Here is a 19700-nt window from a genome sequence, read left to right on the forward strand (position 1 = left end):
TGAACTCATTCACTTTGCAGCTCTGTAATATTTTGTAGTTTGGATCATCCATAAATTACTCAATCATGCTGCTCTTCGTGACCTTTTGAAGGTTCAGTAATTAATTTAAAGAAAGTCTTGTGAGAAGGGCTGGGCAATTGCAATTAGCCCTTTTTGTCTATGTGGACACTAAACCTCAGAGAGATTAAATTATTTATCTTATAGAGTCACAGACATATTACTGCTCTATGACGTGATTACTCAAAGTAAGGTCTTAAGAATCTAATTCCAGTGAGTTTTCTCCATTACTGAATGCTGTTCCTTTATTTTTTTAGAAAATAATGCCCTTTTTCCATTGTACATTTATTTTCTGGTCAATTCCCATGCTACTGTCCTATTCTGTGTGTCTAATCTTTCTTCTTTACTCTATCTGCATAGCCTTAGTCATTTAGTATTTAGCAGTTCTGCAGTTGAAGTGCAAAATACCTTAATTACTCCAGAAATGGTATATTGTAACATCTTATTTAAAATTCAAATAAAAGATTCTTTAAAGATTCCTTAAGGAATGTTATATAATTAAAGGAAATAGACCCAGAGAGCTTATGTGACTTTCAGTTCACGCAGCTCTTCAGTGACCAAGGCAAGACTTGAACTCAGTCCTCCTGAAATCATATCTCATCATGGATGTCAGATATGCATCTCCCACGCCAGTTCCATAGACTGGAGCACCACATAAGAAAAATTGAGACTTTGATCAATTAATGATGCCTGCCATGAATGGGAGTGGAGACGACCAACTGTGGTAGACATGCCATACACCGTGCCCCAGCATGCCACACTGACAAGGATGGTTCTTAAGTATGGCTTGAAAGTTGAGAACCCTTATTACACGTCAAGGGTTGCAAGAGTCAGCTTGGGAGACCAGTCACAAAGTCAAGTTGAGGTCTTATTCCTTACATGGATTTTGGACCAGTAGGCCAACATGTGCTTTAGTGTTTGTTTGTTTGTTTTTAATGAGCATTTGAATTATAAATTGCTCCTGGGGTTGTTATCATATCTTCATACTGGTCTTGACAAGAATAATGTAATTCCTAATATTTTAACCACTATTAATTACTATATTGCTGTTGAATGTTGGATTTGTGAAATTGGCTTTTTTATTTTTTGTTCTGCCATCGTATATGGCTTTCTTTTGCCTTTGGAAGAAAGGATATACTGGTTTTAATTAAATCCGGGTGTCTCAACATCAGTGCTATGGGTATTGGGGCTGGGTAATTCTCCCTTGTGAGGGGGTGTCCTGCGCACTGTAGAATGCTTTACCAGCATCCCCAGCTTCTACCTACTAGAAGCCAGTATCCCTGCACCTCAGGGATCCTGTGAGTCTCTCCAGACATTGACAGATTCCTCCGGGAAAAAGATCACCCCTGTATGATAGCCACGGAGTTAAACTGATTCATGCTTGAAATGGGTTGTAATACATTTTTTAAAGGTTAGTTTCTCTGTAGACCATTTGTATTTCGGGTGTTGGAAGTGACAGGAAAGAACGAAGGAAAATAAACACTCATTATCTTGAAAAAGACAGTGGGATGCTTTGCTTCCCTATAGAAAGAAATAGGAAATCTTCAAATACAGAAGCTCGTTTTTTAACAATAGGTGGCACACTACTACCAAAAGCTACTTCAGAAAGTTCATGGAGAAGATAGTTGAATGAGTAAATGTATTTCAGTCCATTTTTATTAGCAATATCACCAACTCCTTTTATTTCTTTTCAAAGGATATGCAACTTTAGCAGTGCTTCTACAGCCAGATTTATTCCTGGAAATGAATACAAATTGGCCACTGAGTGGGAAAAATCCAACCTATAATAATATAGTATTTATAATAAAAAGATTGTATCGTCATGGGTAGTAAACCAAATTAGCTTTGATATGTCAGGTGTTTTCTCAGTGTGGTATAGAAAAAGACATTTTTTGCCTTCCCTATGAGATGAGGCATTCTGTCTCATTTTTGAAACAGATAAATGAAGTTTTACTCACTTTTAGCACTTTGAGTTAAGAAGCTCTCTAATACAACACGTGGCTTCTGTTGAAAACAATGTCATGAGATGCCAGTTGAGGTTAGCTGAGTTGCGGCACCCTAATGCCCCTTTTATGCTAGTAAAATAGCCTTAATTTTAATTATGATGCTGTTGTGTGTAATTGGATCTGACTATAAATTCAATTTTAAGGATAATAACCATGGTACGTATATTTTGCATGATAGACTAGCTCATTACACACTTCCTTTTAATAAACTGCTCACTAATAAACTTAAGAATAAAGACTATTCTTTCCTTTTCCTGGTTTAGCAAACATGACTTTCAGTGTTTTGTATATGCAGGTCATAATGAGAAAATAAGAAAGTAGAGACAAAAAACTTTCTGAATTAATACTGAAATTTTTGTGGTGGTGTCTTATGACTTAAGGGTTGGTTTTTAAAAACTTGAAGTGGAACAGGTTAGTCTAATGTAGACTCTCAGAAAGAGCAATAGTTTTCTTTTGCAAAATAATTAAGAATACTTTAACATGAGCCTCATAGCTCCTGGGATCTTAGTTCTCTGGGTCCTAAGCAGTGAAAGTGTTGAGCCCCAACCACTGGGTGGGCAGGGAATTTCCAGTATTAACATTTTGAATGTTTAAAGATGCTTGGGAATTGTTGATCATCAGAATTGATCATTTATTATGCACCCACTATGTGCCAGGCATTAAGGCCTTCAGGGCATTGTCTCACTGTAATCCATATAATAATTTTGTAGGAAGGTGGAAATTGAGACACAGGGAAAATTATTAAATAGCTCATGTTACAGTGTTATCTGAATCACAGACCTGAGATTCAAACCAGGTTTGATTTAAAATTACCTTTTATCTTAAATCATGGAATATCACAATAAGGAAAAATCAGAGTCATCATGAAATAAAATTATACTTCTTCCCATAGCTCTGCTGTGTATACATCTGATGAAAGGAGAGCTTCTTGCTTGAAGCCCTGGTAAGGAATCCATAGTTTTGGTTGCTAGGAGTTTGCTTGTCAACCAATGAAGTGGTCGCTGTTCAAGACTCTTGTTTTGTTTGTTTTTTAAATAAGGGAAATAAGTTAAGAATGGGAAGCTGGTGAATGGCAGGCACATTGAAATAGTTATAAGAACTAATGACCTGAACCCAACAACAGCTTGTCTTATGTCCTTAGTTTTGATCAATAGAGCATATCATTTGTTAACTAGCATATCATTTTTTAAAAAATGTGAACCATTTTTAAAGTCTTTATTGAATTTTTTTGAATATTATTTTGTTTCTATATTTTGTTTTTTTTTTGGCTGCAAGATATTTGGGATCCTAGCATCCCAATCAGGGATCAAACCAGCACCGCTTGCATTGAAAGGCAAAGTCTCAATCACTGGATCACCAGGGAAGTCCCACATTTCCTTTTAAAATTTCATAAACTTTGGAACGACACTGAGGTTTTCTGACTTGTACATCAATCCATAAAATCATGCATGATCGCTTTGTCATGTTACTAAAGATGGTGAGATAATAGAGGAGGAAACATTCTATGCTTGTTTCTGAATGAAAGTTGTGCCTCAAGGTAAGGATGCGAAATTGAAATCGTTGATATGAGTGATGTCAACTCATAATGAGTTGATATGAGTGCTAGACTGAGAAGGAAATCCTTTTCTTAAATTTTATCATGTCCTCCAGTCATCATATTTTATTTTGCTGACAGTTGCTCTTGTCCTTTTTTGCTGCCATAGACTCTTAGATGATTCCTTCTTTGCCTTTAGCAAAGGGGGCAAAAAGGCTTTTTTTCCCCCTTCTAGGACTTAGAGGTACAGCTGGTGTTTTTAAATAAAAAATTTTGAGGTAAGTGATACTTCATGCATTTGTAGTTTCTTCCATTGGTGACATTTTGCAAAATTAATGTGTAATTGTACACCCAGGACACTGACATTGATAACAATACCTGTGTCACATTTAGTGATAAGATTTTCTTGTATTCATTTGTGTGTGTGTGCGTGCATGTGTGTGCACAATGTGTGTTAGTGTGTGTGCATATTAACATCCTCCATGATTTTATCACCTTTGTAGGTTTATGTATCCACCACCACAGTCAACAGTTGCAACCCCACAAGGATCCCCAGTATTGCCCTTTTATCCCCACACCTACCTTCTTCCTAGCTTCCAATCCCTATCCACCTCTAATACAGCTCCATTTCTAAAGTTTTGAACATTTTCAAAATGTTATATGAATAGACTCATACAATAAATCACCTTTTGTTTGGTAGTGGCTTTTTCTACTTCAGTCTGACTTTGTAGTGAATTCCCCCAATTGCTGTATATGAATAAGTGGTTTCTTCTTATCGCCAACTGAAGAAAACATGGACAGCTATTTTAAAATGGTCCTTTAGAAAACCAGCTTTTATTATGATAGTTTCAGTGACCTAAGGTGTCAAAGACAGATTGTTTGCTGTAATTGTCATTCTCCGGGGTTTCCGATGAGCAGCTTTTATTGAGCCCCCCAAATTGGCACAGACATCACTCTTCAAAGCTTTTGTCAAACTGGGGGCCCACAAACAAAACCCTTCGAAGACGCTGATCAAAGATAGCAGTGTCGGAGTCAGTCCTTGAGGGCAGAAGATGCGGTCTGCCTTTGACTTTCTCACCATGGTGCTTTTCCTGGAGTGTTGTCCTTTGTCTTCAAAGCTTTGGAGAAATCCTCCAGATAAAGGAAAACGATGCAGGGGTCAATGAAGAGGCTTGCCTTTGTTGTCATCTGTGTGGAAAGTATTGTTTTCTGCTATTGGCAAAGTAATTTTCATCTCTAGGTGAGCCCAGATCAGTTGCAGTGATTTTCATAAGCCTTAAAAGAAGGCGTAGACTGGTGTTATTTAGAGATGGAAGAGGAGAGGAGAACATGTGGCTGGAAACGCCATTGGCTTGGCGTTCCTTCTGGAGACTGGGTTCACTCCTCGGCAGTCCTGGCAGTTAGCGCATGCCGATGCCGGTGGGTTTTATCACACTATTTAGGTTTCTGCCGTGTATCCTCATGATTGGAATGCACTAATGGTTTTGACATTCATTGTCTGCATGTACAGTCATGTGTGACTCTTTGTGACCCCATGGACTATAACCTGCCAGGTTCCCCTGTCCATGGAATTTCCCAGGCAAGAATACTGGAGTGCGTCGCAGTTTCGTCCTGCAGGGTATCTTCCCTATCCAGGGATTGAACCCACATCTCTTGCATCTCCTGCCTTGACAGGTTGGATTCTTTACCACTGAGCCACCTGGGAGACCCAGAGATCCATTATGTGTTTTCAGATGAGACTGAAAGAATCTTCTAGGGGCAGAATTAAGATAAGACGTAAGCAGAGGCTGACGGGGTTTTTGTACTTCGAATTATCATGTAATAAATGTTGTGAAAACTTTTTTACATTGTCACCTAGAAGAACGGTCTTTTTTGAACTTTGACTAAGGAACCCTAATTAGTATTAAAAGATCATTGCTAACAATGTGAGTGTTTCCCAGACTCTGATTTGTTTGTTGGTTTATTCATCCATTCATTGACTTTTGGCCACTGCGCTGCTTGCAGAATTGTAGTTCTCTGACCAGGAATTGAACCTGGGCCCATGGCAGTGAAAGTGCCAAGTCCTCCCCACTGTACCACCAAGGAATTCCCTCCCAGACTTTTGAAAGAGTGACGGAATACAATTGCATTTTGCTCATTAAAATCTGTTGCAAAGCATTTCCCTCCTGTTGGGTTAGTTTTTATCTGCCATCAGGCCAATTTGTATTTTAGGAAATACTCCAGGTATCTTAGCGGAGAGTTTTAATTCCCCCCGGTTATGGAATCCATATGTGATCCTATATGGCATTTAACCCCTTAAAATCTTATTTGCCTCAAGTGTACAGTAAAAGATTAGGTTTCACTAGGTGACCCCTAAACTCCTCTTCAGTTCTAGCAGTGAAAGTAAATCTGTGGGTATAAAGTAGAAGACCTACTGGGCTTTCTCTGCATTGAAGGTGATGAGATGATATGGTTGGCTGAAATTCTCTGTGGAGATCCAGGAAGTGCCCCTGAGCAATGGAGCCAGTCCCGTCAGATTGCTGGTGCTCAGCTTCAGACATGGGGTGGACATGTCTGATGATAAGTTGGCAATGACCTGATGCTGTGGCTTCCCCTTTCTTCACCTCTGTCTTGCATGACCTGTGCATCTGCCTTGGTGATGTCAAGGAGAGCTTTGAGGTGGTGGGCATGTAGATGTTCACTATAAAACTTCTTCCAATTTTATATGTTTGAACATTCTCAAAATAATAGGAAGGCGGGAAAATGTAGTGGGAATTTTATTGCTGTAACTTTGGGACCAAAGCAGAGTGTGTATTTAGGCCCAGGTCCTAATAGCATAGACTCAATTCCTGGCTATTGCGTGCTCATCAGGGCTCACCTCTGGAGAGACAGGTGTCTCCAGGGCAGGGATTTGTAGTGGGTGAAGGATGCCTCCACGTTCCCTGTGTCTTCCCTGCCAATCTGCTGTGTAAGGCAGCACATCCCAGCTTCCCATTGTGGGGCTCCAGAACCCCTGTGTTACCTTGAGCAACACGACTCTGGGGTCCCAAGATAGGGCTCTGCTTCTGCTTGCTCTTTTCAAGCCTTGGGGTGAGTCTCCCTGCCCTGGGATGCGGGGGGCGGGGGGGGGGGTCCATCATTAAATTCTGAACACATCATTTAAACATTTAAAAGAAAGGTCAGATTTGTATGTATAGTGAACCTTCAATTCAGCTGTTTTCCACTTTCACTAGAAGAGAGTTCAGCAGTATTACCTGGAATGAACCTCAGAGGTGCCTTACATATTTAGCAGAACTCATTCATCTATATCAACTCTGAAGAGGTTGTCCAAGGTTATTTGCATGCTGGTTAAGAAGAAGGGCAGTAAGATCGAGGTAGCTCAAGGTCCCAACCCTAGGTCGTGCTCTCCCCTAAGTTAATGGAACTTTAGACAAATCAGTTAACTCCTTTGCATCCCTCATTCTCTGTTGTAAAGTGGGGAGAATAAAATCGCTTACCACGTGGGATGTTTATGAGAACAAAACCAAACAGCCCTTCCTGTGGCACTTGTCATTGATAAGGATCAGTGAATGTTTGTTAGGGTGGTAGAATTCTTCCTGCCACATAATTATGGCCTATTCTTTCATCTTACTCCTTCATTTATTCACCCAGGACTTCAATTCAGTAGCCCAGAAGACAAAAGTGTCCCAGTGTCTCACAGCACTGTTGGGACTTTGGCTTGTGATACTGATCTCTAAAGATGTCCATCTTTGTCTATCGATCATTCTATTGATCAGTGGATCATGCTCCCCCTGACATCTGACTGCCGGGCGTGGAGACCCTCAGTCTTCGAATGCTGCTTAATTGTAAGCAAATCAGTTATACTGAGCATCTCGGGGATTCAGGGGGAATTAAGGCAAATCCCAGGGGGATTAGGGAACCAGAGTCATTTGCTTGTCACTTGATTTTGCTCTAAAAAACGATCAAGTTCTACTTTGTGTAGTGAACTGAGTCTGTTTCAGCTCTTGATTTTTCACCTTGTAGCTATAATTTTCTGGCTGCCATTGCCCTCTTAAAATCTGGTTCAGCAGTCACCCGGAGTGTTCAATAACCCAAACGTTTTAAGGTTTTCTCTTCAACATCTGTGCTCTGCAAATTGAGAGGAAACGACAGATTCGAAATACACTCTGAAGGAGACTCCAGGATCCAGCTCCTTGTAACATGCAGCGTCGGTTTCCTTTTCTTCCTAGACTACTCCCTGGTGTTCCTCTCCATACTATTCCAGTGGTTCTGCAGGAGGTGTCTTGTGAGGTTTCGGTGTCTTGGAAGGGCCGTTTGTGTCAGCTTGCCAGTGTCAAATTGTCATTTCCTCGCCCACCCCGTCTGCCACCCCAGCCCTGTCCCCTCCAGTCTACAGGTTCATAGCGGTTTCCAGGTATCCAGAGACCAGGGATCATTTTTGTTGATCACTGGGGATGATGATGCTTTTTGTCCAGAAGCAAGCCGGGGGACTGCATCATGTATGTGACCAGTGAATCTGTGGGGTCAAAAGCAGTGCAGCTTAGAATGTAACTTGATGTAACCCTGTTACATCAACTATCACCACAACAGTGATAGTAACAGTCATAATAAAGCAGCTACCAGTTAGATAGCTACATTGTTCTCATCATCTGTAAAAGTCACTTCAGGAGAGTACTCTTATTTTTCTCCTTTTCTAGCTGAGAAAGCTGAGTGCTAGAGGTCTCAGTCTGAAGCACATACCTAGTGAGTGGTGAAGCCAAGATGCAAACTGAGACCACCTCTGCCTAGCGTCAAGTGGGTACTGACTGTGCACCATCCCATTACTCTCTGCAGTGGAGTAAGTGGGGCAAGGCTTCCTCCTGCTCCAGATGGCCTCTGACCTGATCATCATAAAATCATCCTGTGTCGGACTAGGGTACCCCCCCATGCTGGCAGGCAGGTGGCAACAAGCTGCTTCTCCATGAGCGGGGCAGAGCGTGTTTGCCTTCTCATTGACTAAGTTCTCCTGCTTTGTTTGCTATGTCTGCACATTGTACCACTGGGGCCGGATCTCTGAGCTGAGCCCATTACCCCAAGGATAAAGGATATCTCCTCCGATGGCCATGTAGCCAGGACAGCCACAGAAGGCCTGGGGTGTTGTACTGGGGTTAGTGTCTGTGGAGTTAAGTCAGTGGTGATCCAGTCTTCCTTTGCCAGACGGAGGGACTCTGGTTTGTCCATAGATATAATCTTCAATCGTATATGGCCAGCATAAGAATATGGTGACCTCTGATGGGGCTGCTTTATAAATGAACCAGGGAGTTCACCTATCCCTGCTTCCATGTGCAATGGGTAATTCATGCAGCGCCATTCCCACTCCATCCAGGAACAGGCTGAATTTGCTCTGTCCACTCTTTAGGAACTCTGCCTCCTGTTGCTGTCACCGGCTGTTAGTTTATTACTTCACCCTGCCTATTAAACACCTGTACTTCCCTTTCCCCACTCCTGATACGTGTGAAGATGCATTCTTCATTTTGCCCCTGGTCATACACACTTTTATTTGCACTCGACCCTGATTGCATTCCTTAACTCTCGTGTTATAGAGGGGCAGAAGGTGGTGTTGGTTTAGGAACTGGAAGGCTTCTGACCCATCCTGTCCAGACAGGTGAGGTTGAGACAGGGGCTGAGGACCACAAGGAAGAAGGGCAAGCACATCCCCATCTTGGAACACCTGGCTGGAAGTTAGCACAGAGAAGTCAGCATCGTTCCTTCCTGTAAAAATTACACTTCACAGGGTTTTCCCCTCTTTGGAACTGGATGCTGCTTTATCCTACTGGAGACACGTGTTTGTGGGAAGAAAGACCACAGCAGCACTGGGCACCAGGTCATAGGAGGCTTGGATGTGGGATTCAAGTCTTGTTGGCTGGGTGGAACATAAGCCTCCCAGCCAGGCATCGTGCTTCATCAGATTGCCCAGGATTGGGACAGCAGCCCTACCAGATGGCCTCCTGGCCCCAGAAGTTCCTTCTGGAACCCATCAGGGTGTTCTTGTCACTGTGATTCAGCAGCCGCAGGCTTGATGGCGTCCCCGCTGGGGGCCTGACATGGCTTCTCCCCCCTGCTGCCTGCAGCCTGCCTCCATGGCCAAGGAGTGGCTACACGTGGAGACATACCAGCGGCCCCCGTTGAGCTGACTTGGTTGCCTGAAGTGAGAATGGTTAAATGGGTAACTGATGGAAGGAAAGCCAGGGGAGGCAGTCCCTGCTGGGTAGCTGGTTCACTGTGAGGGGATGTGTGTATGGAGCAGGCGCAGAAGTGGGTGACCTTTGTAGAACATGAGCCTGTCCCCTTCTCTTCTTTCCCTCCCTTTTGTTTTATAATAATAATAACTTTCATTCCTCACTGCTTTTTATGAACCATACACGATAGCTCTTTTCATCCGTTACTCATTTGATCTTTTGATGACTCTGATCTTCCTAGGAAAACTAGGGAATCAGGTCATTTTGGGGAGTGGCAGAAGTGGGCCTTGGGTGGGTCTAACTCCCTGACAATTCAAGCCTTTACCCTGCAGCTCTTCCCCATCTCGCTGTGATCCCTCTCCCCCTCCCTTCCTCAGGGATCTCCCTAGAGCATTTATCCTGTATCAGGCTGCTGGTGGAGTTCATAGAGATAGGGGAAATAGCCCTTCTCTTAGTGCATGGGTGTGTTGTATGTGGCTGTTTGTGACCTCATGGACTGTAGACCACCAGTCTCCTGTGTCCATGGAATTTTCTAGGCAAGAATATTGGAGCAGATTGCCATTTCCTACTCCAGGGGATCTTCTCAATCCAGGGATCAAACCCTCCTCTCTTTCATCTCCTGCATTGGCAGGTGGATTCTTTACCACTGCACCACCTGGGAAGCCCTTCTTTTAAAAAACACTCGCAGTTAACTTGTCATAGGACAGACACGTGCTTCTGACCCACGGAAGATGAGAGACAGGCCAGGGCTGTGTGGGGCTCGTTGATGAGTTCCTGCCTGAGCCTGGGGCCTAGAGGTGGGTTGTAAAGGTTGAGGCTAGTGGTCTGTCTTCCACTGAGAGTCTGAGCCCTTGTGTCCTTGCTGGACTGAGCACCTTTCTCCCAGCAGCCTAGAGCATGAGACATAGGAATGGTTGCCTTCTTCCGTGACTGTCCTGTGGTTGTGGTTTAACAAGTAGACTTGGCTAGTACACCCCGGTTTTTAAGATCTCCTGTTCTACTTAAGCTTCCTCCTTCTGCCCTACCCCCAAATAGTCCCTTCACCAAGGAGAAGAGAGGGTACATGTCTTGAGACCCAGGTTTGTGCCAGGCTCTGGATTGGACATGCAAATTGTTAGTTGTCTCATATGATCCATTACAAACTCTGTGCAGTGAGTCATGTTCTGTCCTACCTGATGATGGAATAGCCCCAAGATCAGAGATTGTCAGCTATCTTTTTATGTCACTTCTTTGCCCACAGTCCTCGTGGGATTCCTTTCCTTTCTCAGAATTGATTCCGCAGTCCCTAAGTTTTAGAAGAAAAGGTCTTCTGTGGCTGTACCCCTGGTGGGCTTGCTGATTTTGCTTCTTTCTGGTCACCGCCCCCCGCACCCTGGCCTCCCTGCTGTCTTCTTGGGTGGCCGGGCTCCCCACCCAGGGCTTTGGATTCCAGTGCCCCCTCTTGCCTTCCTGGTTCCCTCTCCTGTTCCTCTCCCCACCTTCTGGGCTCTCACCTCTCCCTGTTATATTTTTCCTGTGTGAGTTTGAGTCTGAAGGTTTTGCTGGGCAGAGTGAACACATTTGACCTGTAGAATTACCCTGAGGCTAATTTGTAACAGAAAATGGTTAGTAAAGATATGGGGCTTTTTTGGTTGTTTAAGTAAGCACAAGTAATGCAACAATTCAGGGTCAAGGTCAAATGCTGTTTCTTACAGTTTTCGAAGTTTCTAGGGCCAGGCTTTCTGGAACTCATGTTATTTCGAATTCCTTTGGGCTTTGTACCTCATTTTTAATTCAGCAGGCACATTTATAACAAGGTCTTATTTGGTGACTTGCTTAGAATTTTTTAGAGATTTTAGGAGCATTGTAGGATCGCTGGCTTTGAGGTTGGTTACCTCTAGGAACTGGTAAATTAAGCCTATTCTCTCTGTGGCTTCCCTGTTTTGCTTAACCTGAGGAGGATGGGGTTTGGTCGTCACTATGGCTTTTTCTGCTGTGGGTTTTATTTTTGCTCTGATGTACCTGTTATTGGGCTCCAGTAACTCCTCAGCTCTAAAATCACTGTGGATGGTGATTGCAGCCATGAAATTAAAATGGTCCTTGGAAGAAAAGCTATGACCAACCTAGACAGCATATACAAAAGCAGAGACATTACTTTGCCAAGAAAGGTTCGTCTAGTCAAAGCTATGATTTTTCCAGTAGTCATGTATGATGCATGCAGGTGAGAGTTGGACCATAAAGAAAGCTGAGCGCCAGAGAATTGATGCTTTTGAACTATGGTGTTGGAGAAGACTCTTGAGAGTCCCTTGGACTGCAAGGAGATCCAACCAGTCCATCCTAAAGGAAATAACCCTGAATATTCATTGGAAGGACTGATGCTGAAACTGAAGCTCTAATACTTTGGCCACCTGATGCAAAGAACTGACTCATTGGAAAGGACCCTGATGCTGGGAAAGATTTAAGGCAGGAGGAGAAGAGGATGACAGAGGACAAGACGGTTGGATGCCATCACCGACTCAGTGGACTTGAGTTTGAGCCAACTCTGGGAGATGGTGAAGGGTAGGGAAGCCTGGTGTGCCGCAGTCCATGGGCTTACAAAGAGTCAGACGCGACTGAGCAACTGAACAACAGCAAGAACATGCTTGTGTATAAAGTGAACTCACTTCCATTGTTCAGCAATGACACGTGTGCTGAGATGCAGGTCACAACCACGCGGATGGATGCTGAGACTGTTCCTGGTCCCTCATGAGGATTCCCTTGCACCCCTTCCTTATCTGTAAACTCCCCTCTCCCTGAGGGAAGCACTCTTCTCATTTTTGTGGCCATTGATGAGTTTTGCCTGTTCTTGATTTTTCTACAAATGGAATCATACCATATGTACTTTATGTTTCTGGATTTTCTTTCTTCGTGTCTGTGAGATTTGTCTATGATGTTACTTACGTAGTCTGTTGTCTCTTTTCCTATGTCCTGTTTTATTGCATGTTTCTACCACAGTTTACTTTTCTGTGCATCTTGTTGATGGTCATCTGGACTCTTTCCAGTTTATGACTGCAATTAATAGATCTGTTGTGAACTTAAGTTTGCTTTGGTGAACGTCTGTATTTTTATTTTTCTTGATATATAAATTAGTATCAGTCTTCCCTGATAGCTCAGTTGGTAAAGAATCTGCCTGCAGTGCAGGACATCCTGGTTCAATTCCTGGGTCACGAAGATCCACTGGAGAAGGGGTGGGCTACCCACTCCAGTATTCTTGGGCTTCCCTTGTGGCTCAGCTGGTAAAAAACAGCTGATATAGCTTTATCCAGGTGTGTACATATTACAGCTTTTACAGTTTAAAGCACTTAAATATGTAGTTCTAAAAGTGAAATACAAGTAACTTTAAATGAGGGAGTAGACTAGATGTTGTATATTGTCTTATTTAATTGAAAAAGTGTTATAATTTAAGATCATCCAAGCAATTGTACATGTGAAATATAAAATTCTCGGCATTGTCTTTTACATCATTTTAGGAAAAAAGTATCTATATATTGCTACTTATCAATGGAAAACTCAGAGTCAGTCAAGTATATTGTGTACTAAAACTATTAACATGTATTTCCAGCAAAAGGCAGGAAAACAATGTTATTGTGTCTATTTATGCTACTATATAAATAACATTGTTTTCCTGCCTTTTGCTGGAAATACATGTTAATAGTTTTAATACACAATATACTTGACTGACTCTGAGTTTTCCATTGTTAAATGGGAAACATGATTCTTACTTCCCAGTTCTGTGACAGTACTATACAAACTGTAAAGTTCTTTTGAAATGTTAGTTAAAATAGAATTGTAAAAATTAACAATAGCCAGGTTGTCTGTGCCTTACATTGTGAAATCAATTAAGTCATTTACAAAAAGATCCCTTAATGACTATGAAATATGTTTTAAAACATTGCTGTTTTGAAATCAGCAGTGAAACAGAATTACAGATGAAGTTCAATGCAGAGGTTTTAGGAAAAGAAGGGCATCATTGGTTCAGATTGCCAGTCTCTCTGTACTTCAGTTTCCTGGCTTCTAGAATGGAGGGTCATTAAGTAGAGTATCTTGAAGGTCCCTTCAGGGCTCCAGTTTCTTCTTGCTTTCTTCTGTTGTTAAAAAAGCATAAAAGTGCTGACTCTCCACTGGGTGCTTGATCCTAGTAGGGAAAATATCATCCTCTGGGCCCAGTCGGATGACGGGATGGATCATTTGACAGAATCTGTAGTGACTTCCATGAAATGAAGAAAGTTTGATGTGTTTAAAAAATATTTGCTCTGTCTCTCTTGCCAGGACTGAGCTGTCATGTTTGGATCTGTTGGGTTCCAGCTAAGTTACCTTAAAAGTGACAGGTTTGCACAGGGGAAAAGGGAAGAGACCGGTTTCTCGCTCATCTTACGTTTTAGAATTCATCTTGTGTCCCGCTAACCGATCGATTCTGGGGTAGGAGTCATGGTCATCAGGGCAGCCAGTTCTGGGAATCGCCGAGGCCTTTTAGAATCGTGGCTCCCAGGCAACACCGCCGGCTTGCGGTGCATTTTGCAGGAGATAAATGGCTCTCTCTGTCTCGCTTTCCTTTCTGTGTCTCAGCACAGCTGTTTAACTTTAAAGGCCACAGGCAGTCAGATTTCAGAGATCTGTATTTTATACCTGAGTGTTTTCGCTCAGCATTTCTGATGCCCAGCTCAAAGCTCTCGACAGCTGAAAATACCTCCTCACTCTGTGTAAGTGATAAGCAGACAGCGAATTCTTGGATCACAGAGCTTTCTCCATAAACTTCATTTACTGTTGGAACCTCACTAAGAGAAACACTGGTCAAAAGGTCTTGCTATGGAGTAGATTGGGCCAAATAAATATATTTCCTGTGGAAGTAACATGCACGTGTATTAAATGCAGTGTCTGTCCTGCAGTGGGTGTTTGAAATGCAGTATTGTTGATTTGAGAGTTAGGATGAATTGCTTTTGTCGTGTTCGGCTCCATGACTTGCTGGCCTTATGATCTTGGACAAATTACTTATGCATTTTGAGCCCCAATTTCTGCATCTGTAAAATGGCATCACACTTCGTTTTGAGGCTGGTTTGGTGATTGTGTCAGTGCTTGGCTTGTCTGGCCCTTCCTTCGTGCTCACTTAGCATATGGCACAATCATTCCTGAGGTGTATCATTGTATACGTGTGGTGGTGGTAATTTAGTCATTAGATCTTGTCTGACTCTTTGCGACTTCTTGGGCGGTAGCCCGCCAAGCTCCTCTGTCCATGGGATTTCTGAGCCAAGAATGATGGACTGGGTAACATTCCCTTCTCCAGGGAAGCCCCCGTATGTGTGTGAAGGGTCACAACAGTTTCTCCTCAGTGAGCTGGGCCAGGGTGTGTGTGAGCCTTCTGCACATCTAGACTGTGTGTTCCCAGAAGAATCCAGAGGTCGTGGCACAAACGGAATACCCAGCTTGGTGAAACAGCTATGTTTGGAAAGAAAGAGCTTTTCCTTGGAATTATGTTTCTCATTTGCAGTTCCATCTTCAGAAAATCTGAGGCATTTGTTTTGAATCAGAACCATGCATCTCTGGACTGACGAAGAGTTAAAAAGTGAAGTAATTGAGTTGCCAAATGTATCTTATGTTTTCTTCCTCTTTCAGAAGAGGCATTGGATGGGAGCAAATGGATTCCACCATTTGGGGAAGCTCTTCACTAAAATTGAAGATTTCTCTGCTTTTTGATCAAAAAATTCCATTTGTAGCTGAGAAAAACTCTTGATACAAGTAGCCTGGGTGACATGTCAGATACTCATCACAGCACAATTTGTGATGCAGAAAACTGGCTACAACCTCAGTGACTCTCACCATGCAATTGGTAAATCCATGTGTTACATTCATGCCTTGGGGGACCAGGCAGCTGCTGAAACGAGTAAATAAGACGCATCGGTCAACTTGAATAAACTTTTAGCTTTACCTGTAATATTTCATTTCTTTAATGTTAAAACAAATCTAAAGCAAATACTCTGGAGAAGGAAGTAGCAACCCACTCCAGTATTCTTGCCTGGGAAGTCCCACGGACACAGGAGCCTGGTGAGTTATAGTCCATGGAGGCCGCAAAAGAGTTGGACACGACTTAACGACTAAACAACAAAACATCAAAAGTAAATATACTGAAACATTGAATCTTGTTAAATAGTGGTAGTCAGTTGTATTTTTTTTGGACATGAGAAGCATTTTTCAACTTTAGGTAGCTGGTAGGAAAAGAAAAGTACAGTAGAATGGCTTATGGGTTGCATTTGGCATTTATTTTATGTTATAAAATATTATTTCTTTCAGGAAAGTAAATTGGGAATGTGCGGTATAGTGATGAATGTGGGGGTGTGTTTCTGGGAGCGCCGAAGGAAGGTAGATTTTTCCACCTCATTTCTCTTACTTATCAGGCAGACGTTTTTACCGATTAGCTCTCTAACCTGACTAAGAATGAGTGACGTTTCCGAAGGCAGTGTAGATGAGCAGCGAAGTGATCAGGCCGCCGAGTCAGCTTTTCTGGGTTCACGTCAGTTCCCACCCCTCCTGACTGCGCAGTGAGAGGAGAGAGCCTCGGTTGTCTTCTGTCTGCTTTGCTGCCTCTCTGTCAAACAGTGTCTAGGAGAACAGTGGTCATAAATGGGATTATTTCTGGTGATTCAAATCCTAGACAGCGTTTGACACAGCAGAAATGTCAGCTGTTTCTGTTACTATGGTTTTTGGTGGCAAAAGGCACTCTGAAACCAGTTGTAGAGCCTAGCAATGAGAGCTTTGGATCAGACCGTCCCAGCCACAGGAATGCAGAACCCTGAGCAGGACGCTTTGCTCCATCATCTGCTCATCTTGGCAGCTCAGGAGCTCCCCGGCCAGTGTCATCAACAAGGGCCGTTCCCCGTTTTCTGTCTATTTCAGGCCTTGAGATGTGGGCTTGGCCTGGCAGCCTGTGCTGGATTCTCTCGACCACCTCTGGGAAGCTTATCTCCTCAAGTTTGACTGGGTCTCATCACAAGTTTTTCTTCCCAGGATTTTATCTACCTTATGCAGATTGGTTTTCAGTGTTGCTGTTGGGTTCTGTATTTACTATCTCCAGGCTAATTTCACATTTATAGGGACTTCTGGGATGGGGGTGGTTTTTGGATCAGAGAGGTAAATTGTCTTCCTTTTCACTTAAATATCTACAATACTTTTTTCTTTTTGTCCCTTTCCCTTTTTTCCCTACCTTTTTCTTTGACTATGCCAAGACTTTAAGAGGTGTACCGGATCAGTAGGAATAAAAAATTGTTGCCTTTAGAAATTCTCCTTCCTCTCTTCCTTCTGCCACATGCCCTTATCTAAAGACGGGAGATTCAAGGTGGATAAAGATCTCATGAAATCTCTTGCTCTGGGTTTTGATCCCTCTTCTCCTTTACTTCCTCTCTTTTCTGTGTGTAGAAATCATACACCAAAGCACAAAACCCGCTTAGAATATGGAGTGTTTGCAGAGGCTGCAGCCCTCTTTCTCAGCATCCCGTTTCAGCAACTGACACTTGAAAAAGTGGTTCCTATTGAAACCATGCAGGGAAGCGTTTCAGAAGGGCCCTGGGATTGCCTGGGGATGGTGTCAGGAGTACTTGAGTGCCATCTGCGAGGCAAAAGATTTTGAGAGAGAGAGGATCCTCATTTAAAAGAATCATAATGTTTCTAATGATAACTACACCAGCTACTTGATTAATCGGTAAATGTCTATCTTTGTAAAGGAGAGAAACTGGCAAGTGTTTCAAAGGGAAGTTACCTCATGTTTCGAAAGAAGTGTTTGCTCTGTATTTGTGTTTGGGTGTTTGGGTAGTTAGTGATTCAGACATCTATCAGATGGAGGGGTCCCTGCTTGGAGGTGTGCCTTAGTGATACACACGCACACGTTTCACAGACTGGCTTCAAGCCTTTGCCAAGGGTCTTTCCATTCTTATGAGTGCCATCATTCCTTTCTAGGGATGTAACTGGAGAGCAAATCTTGCAGATGGTTGACTTTTTTTCTACTCCCTCCATGTACCTAAAATCAGTGTGAAGTAGTGGCCTGATGCCCCCTTGATACAAAGAACCAACCCAATGTGAGGGACATGAGTGGCGATGGGGAAACCTTACAACTGAAATCCATTTCCTACTTTTTTGAAGTCTTAACCATGATTCATTAGAAGCAGTTTTTCTCAAAAAAAAAAAGGGGGGGGGGCATTACAAATAATGGTAATAAATGTGAGCATTCAATAACCCAGTGTCAATGAAAGATTCTCTTAGAATTAGAAACAGTAATCAGGAAGGATATAGTATTACTTCTATGGTATTCTTGCCAAAACAGCATAATGTCACTCCAGTCCTGGGATTCTGTTAGATACCCCAAACTGAGGGTCATGCTGTGGATCAGGATTCTTCCGTTGAGATGGTGAGAGATCAGGAAAAATGGAGAAACCGTTAGAGACGGGAGGAGACTAAGGAGGAATTACTGAATGCAATATGGGATTCTAGAACTAGAAAAGATATGAATGAACACCTGGAATATTTCATGTAAGGTCTGTCTTTCAGTTCATTGTGTCTTCCCAATGTTAATTTTCTGGTTTTGATCATTGGAATGTGGTTATATAAGATGACATTTGGGGAAGCTGAGTGAAGGAAATGATACTATTTTTGCAACTTTTCTATAGTTCTAAAATCTGTTCAGTGTAAATTGGTTGCTTTCAAAAGCAGTAATTATTGTCTAGAGTGAAACAAGTTAAATAGTTTCTGTTGTTTGCTCATCCAGATATAGTTTAAATACCATTTCATATAAATAGTTCACAAATGTGTTAGTTTTATGAATTATAAAACCATGGAAATATTAATTCCAAATATTAAATGGCAATTTTTTTTCCCCCTGTGGAGTACATTAGGAAACTTTTTGTGTTTAGTACTTGGAATGTGAAAAAATTATAGAAGTAGCAGGCTTAATGTGAAAAATTAAATAATGAAAAGTAGAAACAAGTGTTCTTACTCAATTCCTTTTCCACTCTGCCTTACTTACAGCTCACACCTCCCTTTGTTAAAAATAAGGTACAAATTCAGGATTTCAAGTTCACCAGTGTCTGTCTAGGTAATATGGATTAGAATGTGATCACATTGTTAAAGCCGTTCTATAACTTACCTTCCTCTTCTCCCACCTAACATTAATTCATGGCTTTCTTCAATAACTGTATTTCTACCTTATGTCATTTATTTGCTGTGAAGTATTACTTCTTTTGCATCTTTTATAATAATGTGTTTTGTTCAGCCAGTAAGTCATGTCCAACTCTTTGAGACCCCATGGACTGTAGCATGCCAGGCTTCCCTATCCTTCACCATCTCCTGGAGTTCATTCAAACTCATGTTCACTGGGTCAGATAATAATGTGTCTGACTACTTATTTATTGGAATTTCAGCTGTCTTCCAGTTATATTCGTGAAGTATTAACATCTTTTCCCCTCTGTGTATTCTTATTTTTTTAATATTGAGAAAGGTAACTTTTAATTCAGGCCTACATTTTCAAATCAGAAAGAAAGTCTGGGCTTTGCCTTGTGCAGTCTTTGTATTCCTTTTTAAAACTTCTTTTGTATCTGAAGTGTATCTAAAGTGTAAATTCCTAGATATCAAATGCCAGGGTCCAAATGTAAGAACATTTTCCATTCAGTCTACCAAGAAGAAAAGGCATATTTAAATGATGTGATTCTTCGCTTTTATGTAATTTTAGTCCAGTGTGGACCCACCAGAAGCACAGACGCATGACTTTGTGTTTGTATCTTTATTGCTATTCCTTAAGTATTGAGGTCGTGAATGTTCTGCATCAGTGGAGAGGTATTTGACAATGCTAACCTGGCCCTCAGAAGTTAATTTTTGTGTTTGTGAACTTTGGTACAAATGCTTAGGTCC

The 19700-nt window shown here is 42.1% G+C and overlaps 1 protein-coding gene and 1 non-coding gene across 4 annotated transcripts in view; one reads left to right on the forward strand and one right to left on the reverse strand.

The window, feature by feature from the left end:
- PTPRG (protein tyrosine phosphatase receptor type G) overlaps positions 1-19700 on the forward strand; it is a 749569-nt gene that overhangs the window by 294893 nt on the left and 434976 nt on the right. The gene's annotated exons all lie outside the window — the stretch shown is intronic.
- Positions 5610-5682, reverse strand: TRNAE-UUC. The gene has a single exon. It is a non-coding gene; the product is annotated as a tRNA-Glu (tRNA).

Source organism: Cervus canadensis, chromosome 22 (assembly GCF_019320065.1).
Source record: "Cervus canadensis isolate Bull #8, Minnesota chromosome 22, ASM1932006v1, whole genome shotgun sequence".
NCBI lineage: Eukaryota > Metazoa > Chordata > Mammalia > Artiodactyla > Cervidae > Cervus > Cervus canadensis.